This window comes from Canis lupus, chromosome 1, assembly GCF_048164855.1.
Source record: "Canis lupus baileyi chromosome 1, mCanLup2.hap1, whole genome shotgun sequence".
Taxonomy (NCBI): domain Eukaryota; kingdom Metazoa; phylum Chordata; class Mammalia; order Carnivora; family Canidae; genus Canis; species Canis lupus.
Genome location: NC_132838.1, coordinates 101,555,933 through 101,576,527, shown reverse-complemented (window position 1 = coordinate 101,576,527; position 20,595 = coordinate 101,555,933). Strand labels below are relative to the sequence as shown.

At 39.1% G+C, this 20,595-nt stretch overlaps 1 protein-coding gene, 1 non-coding gene and 2 pseudogenes across 2 annotated transcripts in view; 2 read left to right on the top strand and 2 right to left on the bottom strand.

The window, feature by feature from the left end:
* The window catches only part of ZSCAN4 (zinc finger and SCAN domain containing 4), a 94,059-nt gene that overhangs the window by 65,339 nt on the left and 8,125 nt on the right, over positions 1-20,595 (top strand). The gene's annotated exons all lie outside the window — the stretch shown is intronic.
* Positions 4,665-5,801, bottom strand: LOC140633919 (uncharacterized; annotated as a pseudogene).
* LOC140606570 (zinc finger protein 416-like) lies at positions 5,826-10,856 on the bottom strand (annotated as a pseudogene).
* On the top strand, positions 17,076-17,210 carry LOC140609108 (U4 spliceosomal RNA). The gene has a single exon (XR_012011067.1). It is a non-coding gene; the product is annotated as a U4 spliceosomal RNA (small nuclear RNA).

Below are 20,595 nucleotides of genomic sequence, written 5' to 3'. Positions count from 1 at the left end.
AGTTTTTAGGATTAAACAGTCCTTACATTTTGGAAATGCATTCCAAAGAGATTAGGCATTGAACAAGATGTTGAGATTATATGTAAAAAACAATCTAGTAATGAGTGAGACTAGAGGGAATAAAAACAACAGGGAATTGATCAATGTTGAAAGATTAGGATTGGGGTCATGGGGCTCCATGACACATTTCCTTTTATGTATATATTTGAAAATATCCATTCAAAGGATAAATATGTCTACCATTTTAATGTTAGGAGGGATGCATTAAAAAAGGCAGAAGAAACATTTGGTTTCAGGGGTTAAGCATGTATCAAAACACAAATTGTACACTTTAAATATGCACAATATAAGAATTTTTAATAAAGCTATTTTTATTTTTTTATTTTTTATTTTTATTTTTATTTTGGGGGGAATTTTTTTATTTTTTAAAAAGATTTTTATTTACTTATTCGAGAGAGAGAGAGAACGAGGCAGAGACACAGGCAGAGGGAGAAGCAGGCTCCATGCAGGGAGCCCGATGTGGGATTTGATCCCGGGTCTCCAGGATCAGACCCCGGGCTAAAGGCAGTGCTAAACTGCGCTAGGCCACCAGGGCTGCCCTTAATAAAGCTATTTTTTAAAGTAAATGTAATAAATACTCAAAAGCTGTCACTTCCAAATTATTTTACTATATCGTACTCATATATATTCCTGAGGTTATTGATAACTATTGTATCTGTATGGTGGTATAGAATATAATGTGCTACTGCACATCTCTTCCCAAATTCACGTTCAGTGACATCATTTTAGCAATCTGAAACTGACTGGGATGGGAGTATGTATATACATGAGAGAAACTGACAAACACTACAATACAGGGCCTGTGTTTATTGAATGTCTAGACTTCAGAAAATGATGGAGAATATGTTAAGAATATAGAAAATGCTTAAATGTATATGGCCTCTGTAGGTGTTACACTGTAAATAGCACAAAAAAGTTTTTTTTAAGATTTTGAAATTTTTTTAAAGATTTTTTAATCTATTGACAGAGAGAGCACAAGCCAGGGGAGGTGGGGTGGTGGCAGAAAGAGAGAGAGGGAGAACCAGGGAGCCTGACGTGGAGCATGACTGAGCCACCCAGGTGCCCCCCCCCAAAAAAAATTGCAAAGATATTCTTATAGAATTGAAAAACAATACTTCCATTTGGCAGAGGATACAACAGTCCTGAAAAATGAGTAGAGTTCCAAAATGTGTCTTTTTATTATTAATGAAAAGTATCAGCCAACATCCATTTTAAAATAAACAAATAGTGTTGTCATTTTCATTAAAGAAGATATATAAGTGGCAAACATAAAAAATGCTCAACATCATGAAACATCAAAGAACTGCAATTAAATGCTATAACACCTCTATTAAAACAATTAAAAATTTAAAAGACTGACAATATGAAGTATTGGCAAAATGTGGAGGAACAGGAGCTCATAGGCTGTCAGTGGGAACTCAGATGGGTATAACCAGCTTAGATCACAGTTTGGCAGTTTCTTTTTTTTTAAGATTTTATTTAAAAAAAAAAAAGATTTTATTTATTCATGAGAGACAGAGAGAAACAGAGAGAGAGAGAGAGGCAGAGTTTGGCAGTTTCTTACAATGTTTTTAGTCTTCAGATTTTATAAAGTGTGCTTCAATGAAGACCCTGGGGCACAACTAGGACAGATTTTTTTTTTTGGTATATTTTTTAAATTGGAGTTCGATTTGCCAACATATAGCATAACACTCGGTGCTCATCCTGTCAAGTGCCCCCCTCAGTGCCTGTCACCCAGTCACCCCATCCCCCCACCCACCTCCCTTTCCACTACCCCTTGTTCATTTCCCTGAGTTAGGGAAACATTATACAGCAATTTGGCAGTGTGTCACGATACAAAATCAATGCCCAGAAATCAGTGGCATTTCTATACACTAACAATGAGAATGAAGAAAGAGAAATTAAGGAATCAATCTCATTTATAATTGCCCAAAAGCATAAGATGCCTAGGAATAAACCTAACCAAAGAGGTAAAGGATCTATATCCTAAAAACTACAGAACACTTCTGAAAGAAATTGAGGAAGACACAAAGAGATGGAAAAATAGTCCATGCTCATGGATTGGAAGAATTAATATTGTGAAAATGTCAATGCTACCCAAGGCAATTTACACATTCAATGCAATTCCTATCAAAATTCCATGGATTTCTTCAGAGAGTTGGAACAAATCATCTTAAGATTTGTGTGGAATCAGAAAAGACCCCGAATAGCCAGGGGAATATTGAAAAAGAAAACCATAGCTGGGGGCATCACAATGCCAGATTTCAGGTTGTACTACAAAACTGTGATCATCAAGACAGTGTGGTACTGGCACAAAAACAGACACATGAATGGAACAGAATAGAGAATCCAGAAGTGGACCCTCAACTTTATGGTCAACTAATATTCGACAAAGCAGGAAAGACTATCCACTGGAAAAAAGACAGTCACATCCTGAGACAACAGGATCTCCATTCTCTGTTTTCGTTTCTCTGCCTTTAGAGCAGTGGATGGCCACTAAGGTGAACAGCCCAGGAGGACAATGAGGACAATAAATGGTGCTGGGAAAATTGGACAGCCATGTGCAGAAGAATGAAACTAGTCCATTCTCTTACACCATACACAAAGATAAACTCAAAATGGATGAAACATCTAAATGTGAGACAAGATTCCATCAAAATCCTAAAGGAGAACACAGGCAACACCCTTTTTGAACTTGGCCACAGCAACTTCTTGCAAGATTCATCCATGAAGGCAAGGGAAACAAAAGCAAAAATGAACTGTTGGAACTTCATCAATATAAAATGCTTCTGCACAGCAAAGAAACAGTCAACAAAACTAAAAGACAACCTACAGAATGGGAGAAGACATTTGCAAATGACGTATCAGATAAAGGGCTAGTACCCAAGATCTATAAAGAACTTATTAAACCAACAGCAAAGAAACAAACAATCCAATCATGAAATGGGCAAAAGACATACAGAAGTTTCACCAAAGAAGAAATAGACATGGCCAACGAGCACATGAGAAAATGCTCCGTATCACTTGCCATCAGAGAAATACAAATCAAAACCACAATGAGATACCACCTCACACCAGTGAGAATGGTGAATATCAACAAGACAGGAAACAAAAATGTTGGAGAAGATGTGGAGAAAGGGGAGTCCTCTCGCACTGTTGATGGGAATGTGAACTGGTATAGCCACTCTGGAGAACAGTGTGGAGGTTCCTCAAAGAGTTAAAAATAAAGCAATTGCACTGCTGGGGATTTACCCCCAAAATACAGATGCAGTGAAAAACCGAGATACTTGCATCCCAATGTTTATAAACCAACATATTGCTAAAGAAAGTAAATCCCTGAATCCCTGTAAGGTCTGGTAAGGACAAAGAGAAATTATAAAAGCATGAGGTACATCATGGTTCTTCATTATCATGATTATGATGGTTTGTATGGGTTTAAATGTATGACAAAAATTTTCAATTGTACACCTTAAATATGTGCAGATTACTGCATGTCAATTGTACCTCAAAAAAGTTTCTAAAAAATAGTTCAGAATAAAAAATCTGAATCACCTACTTTTTGTAAACCAGCAGGTTTAACCACCCAGTACTGACTCCACTCTATTTTTCCTTATTCCTGAGAAAGAGCAGCCCTGAATCAGTGCAGGAAATACTGGTGAGCAATGGAGGCTGTTCCAATCTGGGACAAATGAAACACTGACTAGACCACAAGAGTCACATCCTGGGACAACAGGATCTCCATTTTCTGTCTTCGTTTCTCTGCCTTTAGAGCAGTGGATGGCCACTGAGGTCAACAGCCCAGGAGGACAATGAGAATTCACAAATACCTCTAGATTATTTGCTCTGACAATGACTTCGGCTAGAGAAGATACACAGCACTGGGAGTCCTGTAATTCCTCATAACAATAGTCACTGGGAGATTTATGGATGCACTTTTAGAAGAGGGATATAGCATCTAGTTTGCCTATTAATCACATCCAGGATATCAGTACCACCTATGGTTGAAACCAGTTACTGTAGTCTGAGGAGTGATAAAAGGCCTTCAGAATTATAAATATCAGGACACTCGGCTCCTTTGTAGAACCTGTTGAAAATATTCCCCTCAACAGTGCTGTGCATCACATGACAGCCTCTAGGAGCAAGAGAATAAATTCATGCCATTCCTAAAGGCACCAGAACTTTCCAAAGCAAGGGGCCCTTCCTTAGGGTGTCCTATGGTCTCACAATAGATGGAGGAGGCATCTAGGCCACAAATGAGGACCATGAAGCACTGCATTGTTTCCTAGGTCTTGTGCAGCCATACAAATTAGACCAAAACAGGAATGAGAACTTCTCTCTGTCACTGCATTGTCCTCACTGAGCTGCACAAAGTTGGGGCCCCCACACAAGCACATTTCTGTTTTCCATTCACCCAAAACAGTGAATACAACCCCCATGATTAAAGATAGATTAAACACTAAGAACTTTATTGCTGCACAAACCAGAGCAATGAGGCAGACCATTGGTGACCTTAAGGCTGGAAAAATCAACTACAAGTGTTGTCTGAAAACAAAAATTTCCATGAAGAAGGTAAGCCTTCCCTGTAAGCTGCCAGCAGAGCCCACTCTTGACCCAAACTGGGTCATATTCATACTTAATCAGAAAAGGGAAATTACTATAAGGGCAAAGACTACTCAAGATTTCCTCTAGGGAATGGGAGAGAGCACAGACATCTGCCTTGCTTTAGGCACACTGCAGTGACTGATGAAACACTGTACAAGGTAAGAGAAGTAGGATGGCTTCTATTAGAGAAACTGTCAGTGATCTAACTCTGGTAAGAGCCCTGGGTAGTTTGGAATGTGTAGTGCAGCTCCTGTAAGCCTCACACATGCCTATAAACTCATGGGGGAATTTCACCCTCTGGATGCTTGCAAGTATGAGGTTTAACTTTAAGTACATGGCTCCCTCATACAAACTATTTAGTGCCATTAGAGTGAACAGGAGATGGCATGTTTCCTTCAAATCTAAGCCTATCTTCAAGTATGGACTTTCTGGTGCTAAACATCAGATGTTGTAGTGACCGATTTCCCATATTTCCTGCATTCATGGGCCTTTTCCATGATGTGAAATTTTCAGTGGAGATTGAGGCTGGAGCATTGGCTAAAGGATTTGCCACATTTGCTGCACTCATAAGGCCTTTCGCCAGTGTGAACTACCTGATGTTGAATGAGAATAGGTTTTTGCCTAAATGATTTTCCACAATGACCATACTCATAAAGTCTTGCTCCTGTGTGAATGCTGCAGTGCTGAATAAGGCTGGTGCTTTGACTAAAGGATCTCCCACATTCACTGCACTTCTAAGGCCTTTCTTCAGCGTGAATTTGCTGATGTTTAGTGAAAATAGCTCTTCTGCTAAAGCATTTCCCACACTGGCCACACTCAAAAGGCTTTGCTCTGCTGTGAATTCGCTGGTGTTCAACAAGGCTGTAGCTTTGTCTAAAAGACTTACCACATTCAGCACATTCATAAGGCCTTTCTCCAGTGTGACTTCTGTTGTGCCGATCAAGTTTGGATTTGGATCTAAAGGCTTTCCCACATTCTCCACACGTGTAAAGCCTTTTACTGGTGTGAACACCCTGATGTCTAATGAGAGTAACTCTTTGGCTAAAGGATTTTCCACACTGGGAACACACATAAGGCCTTACTGTGGTGTGAATTCTCCAGTGTTGAACAAGGATGAAGCTTTGAAGAATTTCCCACATTCACTGCACTTGTAATTTTCTCCACTATGAGTTCTCTGGTGCCTTACAAGATTGGATCTGCACCCAAAGGCTTTCCCATTCCTCACACTCATAAGGCTTTTCTCCACTATGGATTCTGCAGTATTCAATAAGGTTGGAACATTGACTAAAGGATTTCCCACATTCACCACACGTATAAGGCTTTTCTCCAGTGTGGTCTCTCTGGAGCTGAACAAGTGAATACTTGCAGTAAAAAGCTTTCCCATATTTGCTGGACTCATAAACCCTTTTTCTAGTGGATACTCTTCAGTGGTAAACAAGACTCTGTGGCTGGAGACTTTCCCAGTGGATTCATGTGATGTGTAATGACTTTTTCCACCATGAAAGGCCTCCCCACACTTGGTGATTTTGTGGTGCTGAAGAAAGCCCAATGTGGCTGGAAACTCCTTTCCAACCTTCCTACAGGTGAAGGGACATGGTAAATGCAAGTCTTTACAAATAAGGCCCTTTCCACATCCCTTTTCTCTGCAGTATAATGCTTCTGAAGCTGGTGTAGGTTTGCACATGCTCCATCCAAGTATAGTTTCTACCCAGGTAGAACAGTCAGGTACAAAATGTCTTTCAGAATAGGGACACATTTCTCACAGGGGTGAGTCTTCTGGGTGGATAGACCTATCTTTGGAGTCCTGATCTGTGACAAAACTTCTAAAGAAACACTGCCAAATTATGCCTCTTCATTCTCCACTCCATGCCAACAAACTAAAAAAAAGAGAAATACTGATGAATCATGCTGACTACAGTGGGAGAGTATTCATTACAGTGTTTTTAAAGCTTTCTGCATAGGATGATTTCGCATCTTATAAAACCATGATGGTAGAGGAGACAATGGACCTGAACAACACTATGGACCAAATGGAGCTAATATATACAGAACATTCCACTGAACAGCAACAGAATACATATTCTACTCAAGGGTGCAGGGGAAAGTATCTAGGATAGAGCATATGGTAGGCTACAAAACAAATTTTTACAAATTTAAGAAAACTGAAATCATATAAGTATCTTTTCTGACCAAATGCAATGAAAAGTAGAAATAACAGGAAGATAATTGGAAAATTCACACGTATGTGGAAATAAAGAACATATTCTTGAACAACCAATGAATCAAAGATGAAATCAAAAGGGAAATTAAAAAAATATCTTGAGATATATGAAAATAAACAATATGCCAAAATTTATGGGATCCAGCAATAGCAGTTCTAAGAGGGAAGGCTATAGCAGATACTTATCTATATTAAGAAAAGATAATGGATGTTAAGTAAACATTCTGCTTTTACAACTCAAGGAATTAGAAAAGAACTAAGCCTAACATTAGCAGGAGGATGGAAATAATAAAGGTCAAAGGGAAATAAAGAAAATAATCCTAGGGGATGCCTGGGTGGCTCAATGGTTGGGTGCCTGCCTTCGGGGTCATGATCCCAGGATCTAGGATCAAGTCCTGTGTTGGGCTCCCTGCAGGGAGCCTGCTTCTCTTTCTGTCTGTGTCTCTGCCTCTCTCTCAGTCTGTGTCTTTCATGAATAAATAAATAAATCTTTTTTTTTTTTAAAGAAAAGACTAGAAGAACAATAGAAAAGATCAAAGCTAAGAATTATTTTTGGTTTTGTTTTTTGAAAAAGATAAAATTGACAGACCTTTAAATAGACTAAGGAAAAAAGAAAAGACTCAAATAAATGAAACTAGAAATTAAAAAGGGGATATTGTAATTCATACCACAGAAATATAAGGATCATAAGAAACTACTATTAACTGTACATCAATAAATTGAATAACCTACAAAAAAAGGGATATATTCCTAGAAACATACAACCTACTGAGACTTAACCATAACGAAATAGGAAACCTGAACAAACCAATGATGAGTAAGGACATTGAGTCAGTAATCAAAAACTTTCCCTTAAAACAAACAAACAAAAACCTTCCCCAAAAAGAAAAGTACAAGATTTGATGGCTTCACTGATGAATTGTAAGAAACACTTAATGTCATTCCTCCCCAAACTCTTCCAAAAAACTGAAGAGGAGGGAATACATCCAAATTCATTTACAAGGCCAGCATTACCCTCAGACCAAAGCCATATAAGGATACTACAAAACAAGAAAATTACAGGTCAATATCCCTGATGAACCTAGATGCAAAAAATCCTCAAAAAAATACTAGTAAACTAAATTCAACAGCACATTAAATGGATCATACACTATGTCCAACTGGAATTTCTCTCTAGGATGCAAAAATGGTTCAACAAACACAAATCAATAAAGTGATATACCACATTAACAAAATGAAGGATAAAAATCATATCATCACCTCAATAGATAGAAAAGCATGTGACAAAATTCAACATCTTTTCATAACAAAAACTCTCAACAAATTAGGTATAGAAGGAACATGATACCTCAACATGATAAAGGTCATATATGTATGATAAGCCCATAGCCAACATCATATTCAATGGTGAAAAGTTGAAAATTTTTGGCTAAGATTAGGAACGAGACAAGGTGACCTCTCTCACCACTTCTATTCAACATAGTACTGGAAGTCTTAGCCAGAGTAATTGGACAAGAAAAAGAAATAAAAAGCATGCAAATGAGAAAAGAAGAAATAAAATTGTCTCTATTTGTGGATGACATAATCTTATGTACAAAAAACCCAAAGACTACACTTAAAACCTGTTAGAATAAATGAATTCAATAAAGTTGCAGGATACAAAACCAACATAAAAAAAACTGGATTTTAACTTATTAACAATGAACTGTGAAAAAAGAAATTATAAACAATCTCTTTTATAATAGATTCAAAAGGAATAAAACACTTAAGAATAAATTTAACCAAGGAGGTGAAAGATCTATACACTGAGAACTATAAAAACACTGATGAAAGAAATTAAAGATACAAATAAATGGGAAAAAAAAGTCCTTGTTCATAGATTTTCAATAATTAATATTCTTTTTTTGGTAAATTTATTTTTTATTGGTGTTCAATTTGCCAACATATAGAATAACACCCAGTGCTCATCCCATCAAGTGCCCACCTCAGTGCCCGTCACCCAGTCACCCCCACCCCGCCACTGCCCACCTCCCCTTCCCCCACCCCTAGTTCGTTTCCCAGAGTTAGGAGTCTCTCATGTTCTGTCTCCCTTTCTGATATTTCCCACTCATTTTTTTCTCCTTTCCCCTTTATTCCCTGTCACTATTTTTTATATTCCCCAAATGACTGAGACTATATAATGTTTGTCCTTCTCCGATTGACTTATTTCACTCAACATAATACCCTCCAGTTCCATCCACGTCGAAGCAAATGGTGGGTATTTGTTGTTTCTAATGGCTGAGTAATATTCCATTGTATACATAAACCACATCTTCTTTATCCATTCATCTTTCGATGGACACTGAGGCTCTTTCCACAGTTTAGCTATTGTGGACATTGCTGCTATAAACATCGAGGTGCAGGTGTCTCGTTCTTTCACTGCATCTGTATCTTTGGGGTAAATCCCCAGCAGTGCAATTTCTGGGTCGTAGGACAGATCTATTTTTAACTCTTTGAGGAACCTCCACACAGTTTTCCAGAGTGGCTGCACCAGTTCACATTCCCACCAACAGTGCAGGAGGGTTCCCCTTTCTCCACATCCTCTCCAACATTTGTGGTTTCCTGTCTTGTTAATTTTCCCCATTCTCACTGGTGTGAGGTGGTATCTCATTGTGGTTTTGATTTGTATTTCCCTGATAGCAAGTGATACGGAGCATTCTCTCATGTGCTTGTTGGCCATGTCTATGTCTTCCTCTGTGAGATTTCTGTTCATGTCTTTTGCCCATTTCACGATTGAAATGAGTTTAATAAGTTCTTTAATAAGTTCTTTAATAACTTAATAAGTTTAATAACTTAATAAGTTCTTTAATAACTTAATAAGTTTTCTTTAATAAGTTCTTTATAGATCTTGGATACTAGCCCTTTATTTGATACGTCATTTGCAAATATCTTCTCCCATTCTGTAGGTTGTCTTTAAGTTTTGTTGACTGTTTCTTTTGCTGTGCAGAAGCATTTTATATTGATGAAGTCCCAACAGTTAATTTTTGCTTTTGTTTCTCTTGCCTTCATGGATGAATCTTGCAAGAAGTTGCTGTGGCCAAGTTCAAAAAGGGTGTTGCCTGTGTTCTCCTCTAGGATTTTGATGGAATCTTGTCTCACATTTAGATGTTTCATCCATTTTGAGTTTATCTTTGAGGCAGGCGGGTCTTGGATGCACCAGGGGCCCACGGGTAGGATCTGCGTGGGGCTCTCACTGCTCACATTCTCATTTAAATCTTTCCCTCTACGGACAGACATGCTTCAAGTCAGCGGGCCAGGTGTGATCTGAGGTCGCATCAGACAGGGTACAACGTGAACTGGGCACAGTGAGGGTGGACCTTCAGACCCCACGGAAGCTCAGGTGGAGGTCCGGGAAGCGCGGGAGGCAGGGAACACACCTAGAGGGCGTGGGGACCTCCTGTGGGGGGCCTCAGAGTCTCCCTCCCAGGCCTCTTCTCCCCAAGGGCGCTAATCCCATTTTCACACGCGGCCTCCAGGGGGCGCCCGCCAGGTCCCGAGTCAGGTGCGGGCCGCGAGCTGCCCCGAGGGCCCGGGGGTCCGAGAGCCCGGAGCTGCGGGAGCGCTCGGGGGTTCCCAAGTGTTGGGCACCTGCCGGCAGGCCCCCCCCCCCACCTCCCGGACTCCAGGCGTCTCCACTGCCGGTCCCGGTGCCCCAGATCGAGCTGCCAGCGACGCGTCCGCGCGGCCCTCGGGGGGCTGAGTCTGCACCTGTCGCCCCCGAGGCCAAATCTTGATCTTTTCGGGCGACCCCGGGAGGAGCACACAAACCCGCTGGCCCCGATCGGGTCAGGTCCCGAGCCCGTGAAAAGCGGCTCCGAGACTTGTCAGCGCGTTTCGCAGAGAGCGCTTCCCCTGGGAGACCTCCTACTTTGGCTGCGACCCCTCACTCCGCTGAGGGTGCCCTTGTGGGCTCGAACTTCCACGAGGGGACCATCGCCGGGCCTTCTCCCGCACACTACAGTGAATGAAGGATATTCCAGGCCCTCAATGGTCCTGATCCCACCCTTTGTCTCTGGGATTGTGTCCTGGGACTCTTGGCCTGCCCTCTTCCACTCTTCTTGGGCCCAGAGACATTGAAGAAATCCAAGCCCAGGGTCATAAATCCAGAAGTTCCTGTTGCTGGCCACCAATACAATGAGGTATAAAAGATTGTTCCAGACATAAGTATCAGAATATGTTCAGTCTAGGAGATGACTATGAGTTTGTTCAGAGAACTGCAGTTCCCCTTTCTTATCATTATAGAGAGAAAGGAGGAGAACTGAGAACAGGTGGGAAGGAGTCAGGCATGGAATGGCTCCATGAAAAGTTGGGCATCTCTTCTGGAGGTGATGGGAAACAGGAGATTTGGAACAGAGGGAACTGATCTGATACAGCTCTCATCAAGCTCCCCGTGGCTGCAGCCTGGAGAGCAGAGCATATACTTTTGGCCTCAGGAGGTTATGGGAAGAACAAGGAACAGGCAACAACTGCAGTAGTACTTCAGGTGAGTGTTGGTGGTTGTACCAAGGTGGTGGCTGTGGAAGTGGGAGAACTGGTTGGATTCTGAATCAGTTTTTTACTTAGAGCTGCCCAGAATTTCAGATTTTTGCTGAGAGGGAAAGGAAGGGAGTTTTAGAGCTCAGCAGCTAGAAGGATGGAAATTCCATTAACCAGGATATTAAAGTAGGTGGTAAGATAATTTTCACTGAGGCTATCAATTCTGGTTTTGACTATCTTAAGAATCAGAGATGTTTCAAAGAAAAATGGGTGAAGAACAATTAGTAGATGGCCACACAGGTCTGGAACTCTGAGGAGGGGTTCAGTAGGGAGATGTGCAGAACGTGGTGGTCATTGTCTGCACTGGAGGGTAGCTGTGGCTCACAATTAGGAAGGGGATCCTTGTCATCATGAGAAAGGTATTGGATGCCCAGCAGGGGAAGATGGGAGCTGTGACTGGGTGTCATGCCTGGGTATTTGGGAGGGGTACTGGGCCTCATAAACACCACTGAGGGAGAGAAATGGCTGTGGGAAGGTTGTAAGGAGAGAGGACAATCTGTCAGGTGGCCAAAACATCCATAGGAAGCATAGATATGAGAGGATTATGGAAGGGGTCCTAATGGATGGGACCACAACATTTGTTAAGTGTTCTTGCTACACACACACAAACACACGCACACAAATAATGATAATAATAAAGGGATAGGAGGAAACTTAGGTGATGGGTATATTTATGGCTTCAACAATGATAATGGTTTTATGGCATATACTTATCCCTAACCCATCAAATTGTATCCATGAAACACGTATAGGTTTTTACATGTCAATAATTCCTCAATAAAGTAGTTTAAACATCATTTACTAAAAGGCACCAAAGCCCAAACCTCAGAAACATAACCATTACTGAGGCTCAAATCATATCTGGGGAATCTCACCACTTTAACACACTGTGCTCCTATACTTAGGAAAGTAACCAGATATAAAACAGAAAAATAGATCTGCCTCACTTGAATTGTAGCCTTGCCTAAATTTCCCAATGTCATAACACCCCAAAATATCCCATATTGGGCACACTCTAACATGATGAATACTGCATTTAAAATTAGTATAAGTCTTTGACACAGATTGGCTTAATGGGATCCCACAGCCCCCCAGCACTGCCCCAGGTATTAATATCACCCAATGTAAGTTAAAATAGGGCCTCCAATGATTGAAACTTATTATATATAAAAAAACTTATTATATAAAATCTAATTAATAAAATGGTGATTATCCTCACTACTTCCCTATCCTACAACCTGACTGTGTCTGTTCTTAAATCTGGAAAAATTAAAGGCTACTTCCTGGTGGATTACTATTATTCACAATAGCAAAAGGTGGAAGTAACCCAAGTATCTTTTAACATGAATGGATTTTTAAAATGTGGTACATTAAGGCAGCGTGGGTGGCTTAGTCAGTTAAGCGTCTGACTCTTGATTTTGGCTCAGGTCATGAGATAGAACCTACTAGGATTCTCTCTCCCTCTGGCCCCCTCTCTGACTCAAGTGGTCACTCTCAAATAAATAAATAAATAAATAAATAAATAAATAAGTTATATATTCATGCAATGGAATATTATTCAACCATAAAAAGAAATGAAGTTCTGGGGCACCTGGATGGCTCAGTCAAGTGGGTGCCCTCTGCTCGGGTCATGATCTCAGGGTCCTGATATCGAGTCCCACATTGGGCTCTCTGCTCAGTGGGCTAAACTATTTGAGATGCCTGGGTGGCTCAGTGGTTGGCACCTGCCTTTGGCTCAGGGTGTGATCTTTGAGTGTCTGGATTGAGTCCCGCATGGGGCTCCCTGCATGGAGCCTGCTTCTCCCTCTGCCTATGTCTCTGCCTCTCTCTTTCTGTGTCTGTCATGTCAAAAAATAAATATTTTTTTAAAACTTAAAATTTTTGATTGACTATCCAGGTGATGGTCCCTATATGTAAAGAAAATACATATAGGGAAATACATTTCAAGTGAATCAAAAATACAAAAATATAGAATTTTGGGTGTATATCCCTAAGGGGAATATCTGAAGGCAAAACTATCTGCCAAAATCCTAATATTTTACTACAATGTATTGGTATAGTATTCGTGGAACAAATACATTAGTATAGATAAGAAACAAGTTGTTCCATGTAAGACAAAACAAATGCAGACAGGACACCAAAGGATTTGAGTAAAGTCTAAAGCCTGCATTGGATAGAAACAATATCAAGTCATATAGTATTGATTTTAACTTTTATGTATTTCATTTTTCTTTTCATTGAAAAAATCTAGAAGTGATGGGCAATGCCATAACAATGCCTAATTCTAGCACCCACCTTCATACAGTTTTTCAGTATAAGAAGCAGAGTGGCTTGGGAAGAAAACAAAAGGGCCTGTTCCAGATTCTAGGGCAGGAACTTCCCAAGATATCCCAAAACTTCTTGTCAAGCAAGGGAATAGAGGAAACTGTCAGAATGCTGAGTATCAGAGAGCCTGCTTCTCCCTCTGCCTATGTCTCTGCCTCTCTCTGTGTGTCTCTCATAAATAATTAAAATTTTTAAAAAAAAGAAATTTCTGTATAGGCACAAAAAACTGGTCTGTTTTGAATAAGACTTGTGGATAGATAAAAACATTTTCATCATGGGAAAAGATTCTGAGGTACAAAATTAATAAAAAATAAATTCAACAATATTTTAGAAGAGACTTCCTCGTAAGAACAATTCCTTCTTCCAGATGCACTGATGTTTCAGTATTCGATGATGAAGTATGAAGACATTTTCAAATTGTGAAGACACAAAACACAGAAGTATGCAAACTTTAAAAAGTTTAATGAAAAGAACTTTACTGGGCAGCCTGGGTGGCTCAGCGGTTTAGCGCTGCCTTCAGCCCAGGGTGTGATCCTGGAGGCCCGGGATCAAGTCTCATGTTGGGCTCCCTGCATGGAGCCTGCTTTCTCCCTCTTCCCTCTGCCTGTGTCTCTGCCTCTCTCTCTCTCATGAATAAATAAATAAAATCTTTTTAAATAAAGAACTTTACCATGTACAAAGTATAATAACTACAAGTTATTATTGGCAAAAAAGCCAAATATGGAATAGAACAAGGGGCTTGCAAATTATGTTTGCAGGTATTTATAGAAGCTTATATATGATAAAAATTAATGAATTAGTTTGGAGAAATGGGTTTTTTAATATATGGTAGTAAAATATTTGGAGATTTAATTAAGAAATGAAAGGTATATTTCCAGCTTTAACATTAAGAAAATAAAAAAAAAATAAAAAATAAAAAAATTAAGAAAATAAATACTAAATCTAAACATAAGGAATGTCTAATCTCTTAGCTATGAACATGGTAGTATATTTTCATAATTTTGGCTGAGCAGAGTATTACTAAGTTTTATTAAAACCGAGGACTTAAAACATTCCTAGCACATTTGTATTTAATAATGATTTAAAATTTTTTCACTGGGATCCCTGGGTGGCGCAGCGGTTTGGCGCCTGCCTTTGGCCCAGGGCGCGATCCTGGAGACCCAGGATCGAATCCCACATCAGGCTCCCGGTGCATGGAGCCTGCTTCTCCCTCTGCCTGTGTCTCTGCCTCTCTCTCTCTCTCTCTCTCTCTGTGACTATCATAAATAAATAAAAATTAAAAAAAAAAAAAAAAAAAATAAAATAAAATAAAATTTTTTCACTGGGTGCCTGGGTGGCTCAGTCAGGTAAGCATCTGCCTTCAGCTTAGGTCATGATCCCAGGGTCCTAGGATCAAGTCCCACATTGGGCTCCCTGCTCAACAGGGAGTCGACTTTCCCTGTTCCCACTCCCCCTGCTTGTGTGCTAGCTCTCTCTCACTCTCTCTCTGTCAAATAAATAAATAAATAAATAAATAAATAAATAAATAAATCTTTTAAAAATTTTTCATGTTTATGCTATCTTTTACTGAAAGATCCCTAAAACAATAGAAAAATAAAATTCAAAGAAAACATTTAAATATGTAGAACAGAGGTGATTATAGTAATCATACTGCTGCTTTGGCAATGTAAATGAACAGGCAACTCTTAGAAAAGAAAGTATACGTTAAAAAATGTGTTTTTCTCATAAATATTAGAAAAAGCCAAATTACACAGAAAATGACATAAAATTTTTCAAATACATGCATACTCTTGCTGAAGTCTCATTTTAAGGTCTGTTTCCTCTGATAGAAAAATTGCATCATTTTTCTTTCATATCAAAGAGGATTTATGAGAGGACTTGGGTGACTCACTCAGTTAAGCATCTGACTCTTGATTTCGGCTCAGGTCATGATCTCTGGGTCCTGAAATCAACCCATCGGCTCTGTGCTGGTCTTGGAGCCTGCTTAAGATTCTCACTCTGCCTTTCTTACCCCTTTACTCCCGCCTTCAAGAAGAAAAAAAAAGATTGACAATTTGGAGTTTTATTGGTCTCCTTTATTACGAATTGGAAAACTGGATATTTTCCTACTGCTACAACATCCCCACAATGTGTGAACACCTGAGCCAGGTGACCAGGTGCATCAGTGTGAAGGCTGGCCCCTGCCACAAGTTGCTCCTCTTGCCTTTCCTGACCATGACCTAGGGACATTCAGATGTGCCAATGGAATCCCCTTTCACTGTTTACTGTGAACTCCATCCTGACCCTCAATGAAGGTGCTTGTCCATAGGTCCCCCTCTCTTCCCACCCCACCTTCCTCACCTTCCCTGCCTGCTTGGTTGAGTCAGGCCCCTCGGCTCTTCCACCAATGACCTCCTGATAGTGTGCACTGACTGTGTCTCTATAGGACCTGTGAGTATATAAACTTTGTTTTTCTGGGCCTCTCTTGCATCACCTCTTGTGGCCAACCTGACTAATCATTTTATGACAGATACAAAACACCTGCTAATTTAAAATTTTTTGAAAATCATTTAGAATCCCAAATACATAATATTTTATATTTTTTCTACTTGTTTTCCAAAGATGATCGTGCCATTTAGGATTAAGTAAATTAAATGCTTTATAAACTAACTATGCTTCAAACATATTTCAGTAAATAAAATAAAGTGAACAGTTTGTACTTAAGTATGGGGGAGACACCTCATTCTTGGTAAGCAAACTAGTGGACTAGTGAAAAGACAATCCTGTGGGATGAATAGGAGGAAAACATATCTTACTAGTGATGATCAATCATAGTTGTTGGGCACGGATTAGCATGTTCCATAAGAGAATGTAGAAGGCGAACTCAACTATAAATTAGCAGATGTGACTTAAGAGAGATCTTAGTGACTGAATGTCAGTTGGTGTAAAAGGATCCTCAGCTGGTGAAGCAGGGTTACCTGTCTGGGCTAGAAAAGTGGACAGGGGCAGAGGAGTGGTGACCCAGTGGATATCCACCTGAAATTTATAAAGAAGTTGATTTCCTAAAAACTTCACAATGAAATGTATAGTTTTTAAATTTAAATTTTGTAAATTTTAAAACACCACTTAATATTGAAGAGAGAACTTGGGGCATAATTAATTGAATAAAAATATGTAATAGAGCCTGAGTGGCTCAGTCAGTTAAGCATTCGACTCCTGATCTCAGCTCAGGTCTTGATCTCGGGATTGTGAGCTCAAGCTGCATGTTGGGCTCCATGCTGGGCATGGGGCCTACTTAAGAAAATATGTAATAAGCTTTGCACGGTGGCAGTATCATAGCCAATGAGGTTTATTCAAAGCATGATTATTGCTAATAGAAAATATGTAATAGATCTAGGACAGTGAAATAAACTAACAAGAAGGGAAAGATTTAAGATCTTTTGAAAGAGACATCATAAAATAAATTTGATCTTTTTAAAAAATATATTTAAACCTAAAACACTTAGGTAAGAAGACACAGTGTGGGAATTAATAAAATTTGCTTATATAAAACCCCACATCAGAATCCTTTAAATCTGTGGTTACTGATTATTCCAGCCCTTAAAGACTTGAGAAATACTAAAGCAATAAGAGATCATGATATTCCCATAATCATAGGGTGTTGGGCAACAAAAGGAGGATCCAAACTAAGTGACTCCTGGTCTTAGAAAGGGGGACCTGAATTTCCCCATCAAACAAGTTCTCTAGTTAGAATTTTATTTTATTGTTTTTGTTCTTATCTTTTTAGTTTGATAAATACACATCTTAGAGGGCAGAGAGAGCAACAGCTTAACAGCAGTATGAGACTAGCAAGAGACTTTTAACATCTGGTGACTTTATGTACCAGGGTAATACTACTCTTTGAAGATTATTGAAGTCTCTGATTATTCCTCCCTTCCTGCTCCTGCCCCACATCCTACAACCGTTAGGCATGGTGTTCCTCAAATAATAATTTCTCTTGACTAGGAAATGAGATTAGTCTTTTAGTTCTCTAAACAGAAGATAAATACTAACACTTTTTTTTTTAATTTTTATTTATTTATGATAGTCACATACAGAGAGAGAGAGAGAGAGAGAGGCAGAGACACAGGCAGAGGGAGAAGCAGGCTCCATGTACCAGGAGCCCGACGTGGGATTCGATCCCGGGTCTCCAAGCTCGCACCCTGGGCCAAAGGCAGGCGCCAAACCGCTGCGCCACCCAGGGATCCCAAATACTAACACTCTTTTACTGATGACAACATTTAGACCTATATCATCATAGATGCATTTAGTACAACAAGCTCAAACAAAATGTAACAATAGTAACTATAAGTGATAGTTTCTGTCACACAGGCCCCAGGCAACTACTCAGAGATTGGAATTCAGTGTCTTTATCTACCTGCTGGGCACATATCTGCAGTCTTTAGAGTAATTCTGTGACATTCAGCATCCTTAGAGAGAAATGAAAGATTTCACAGAAGCTGTAACTTGAGGAGAGAAGAGAGATGCCAGACAGCTGTAAAGATGGTGGGTAAAGGGATAGTATGCATCATGTGTTCTCAGGAAACATCATTTCCCACTATATGCAAAAAATATATTTGTGTTTCAACCCATAAAACATGAGAGAAAGAAAGCAAGCACTTTATGTTTGTGGATTTTCTGTGATATAATTCTCCTATGAACCTGAAACTTAACTGAAAAAAAAAAAAAAAAAACCTTACCAAATAACATTTGGAATCAGGACAGTTATGTGTTAGGGAAGCTTCTGTGCCAATGTGGAAAGGAGCATCTGAACCTACGATAAAGTTTCGGGATTCTATGATCTCATGTCCATGGTGTAAAGTGATTATCATGTCACCAGTAATTTTAGTGACAATACCTGCACAGGGAGCTGAGATTATCTAAGAAAAACATTTGCAGGGCACCTGAGTGGCTCAGTCAGTTAAGCATCTGCCTTCAGCTCAGGTCATGATCCTAGGGTACTAGGATCTAGCCCGGTATTGGGCTCCCTGCTCAGTGGGGAGTCTGCTTCTCCCATTACCGCCCCCCTCCCCTCAGCTGGTGCTCCAAACACAAACTCTTGCATTTTTAGTCAGTTCAGTTAATTTTTAACAGAGGTGCCAAGGTAAATCAATGGGGAGAGAATAGTCTTTTCAACAAATGTTACTAGGACCATTGGATATCTACATGCAAAAACATGAGTTTAGACACTTATCTCACAAGATAAAGAATTAACTCAAAATAGATTATAGACTTGAATATACAACTTAAAGCATCTAGGTAAAACATCTAGAGGAAACACTGGATAAAAGTTTTGTGTTTTTGTGCTAGGTAAAGATTTTGTAGGTATACCATCAAAAGCATGATTCATAAAAGAAAAAAAGATAAATTAAAACTCATCAAAATAGAGAAATTCTCATCTTTCGAAGACATTAGAAAAGAATAAAAGACAAGCCACAAACTCAGAGAACTGATTTGTAAATCACATACCTCATGAAGGTGACTTTGTTTTCAGCGTATATTAAGGCTCAATAAGGAAAGTGAGAAAAGAAGTTGAAAGATATGTAATCCAAGAAAATATACAGATATCAAGTGAGTACATGTTAAAATGCTCCATCATTATTTATTAATGAATTGCATATTAAAATCACAACAAGGGACGCTTAGGTGGCTCAGCGATTGAGTGTCTGCCTTTGGCCCAGGGCATGGTCCGGGAGTCCTGGAATCAAGTCCCAAATCAGGCTCTCTGCATGGAGCCTGCTTCTCCCTCTGCCTATGTCTCTGCCTCTCTCTCTCTGTGTCTTTCATGAATAAATAAATAAAATCTTTAAAAATAAAATAAAATAACATCACAACAAGATACCCCTTCACATCCACAAGCATAGCTAGAATTAGGCAATTCTAACTGTTCCCAGGGATGTGGCAAAGCTGGAACATTCATACATTGCTGCTGGAAATGGAAAATGGTGCAGCCCATGTTCCAAGCAGCTTTAAAGTTTCTTAAAATATTAAACATAAATTCACCATATAACATGACCCAACATTTCCACTCCTAGGAATCTGCCAATGAAAATGAAAAATACCAAAAAAAAAAAAAAAAAAAAAAAAGAAAGAAAGAAAGAAAAAAAGAAAGAAAATGAAAAATACCTGTCCACACAAGGATGTTCATAGCAATGTTATTGATAATAATTAAAAAGTTAAAACAATCCAATGTCCATAAAATAGTGAAGGGGTAAACAAAATGTGGTATATTAATAAAATGGAGTATTATTCATCAATAAAAGGGAATGAGCTGTTGATACAAATAGCAGCATGGATGAATTCCAAGATAATTATTCTGAGTGAACAAAGCCAGACAAAAAGGAGTACATATGGTTTTATTCCATTTATATACAAGTCATAGAAAATGAAAAATAATTTATAGTGACAGAAAGTCACTTATTTATTGCCTAGAAAGGAAGTGTTGGGGAGGTTTTTTAGGGTAGTGGACATGTTTGTTATCTTAATTGTAAAGGAATTTTTGCAGGTGTATACATATAACTATGCCAAATTGAACACTATAAACAATTACATGTGTGTCATTTATACCTCAATACAAATGCAAAAATGGAAATTAAATTAAAAAATATATTTGCACATAATATGACATATATATAAAAATAAGCAAATGATAGAGTTGAGGAATGAAATTATGAAGATTGTAAAAATGTCTTAATCGACACACTAGGGTAAAAGAATGGTAGGAAAAATGATAGGATATAGATGAAGAGACAGAGAAAGATAATTATATGTATGTATATGTGTGGGTGGCTGTG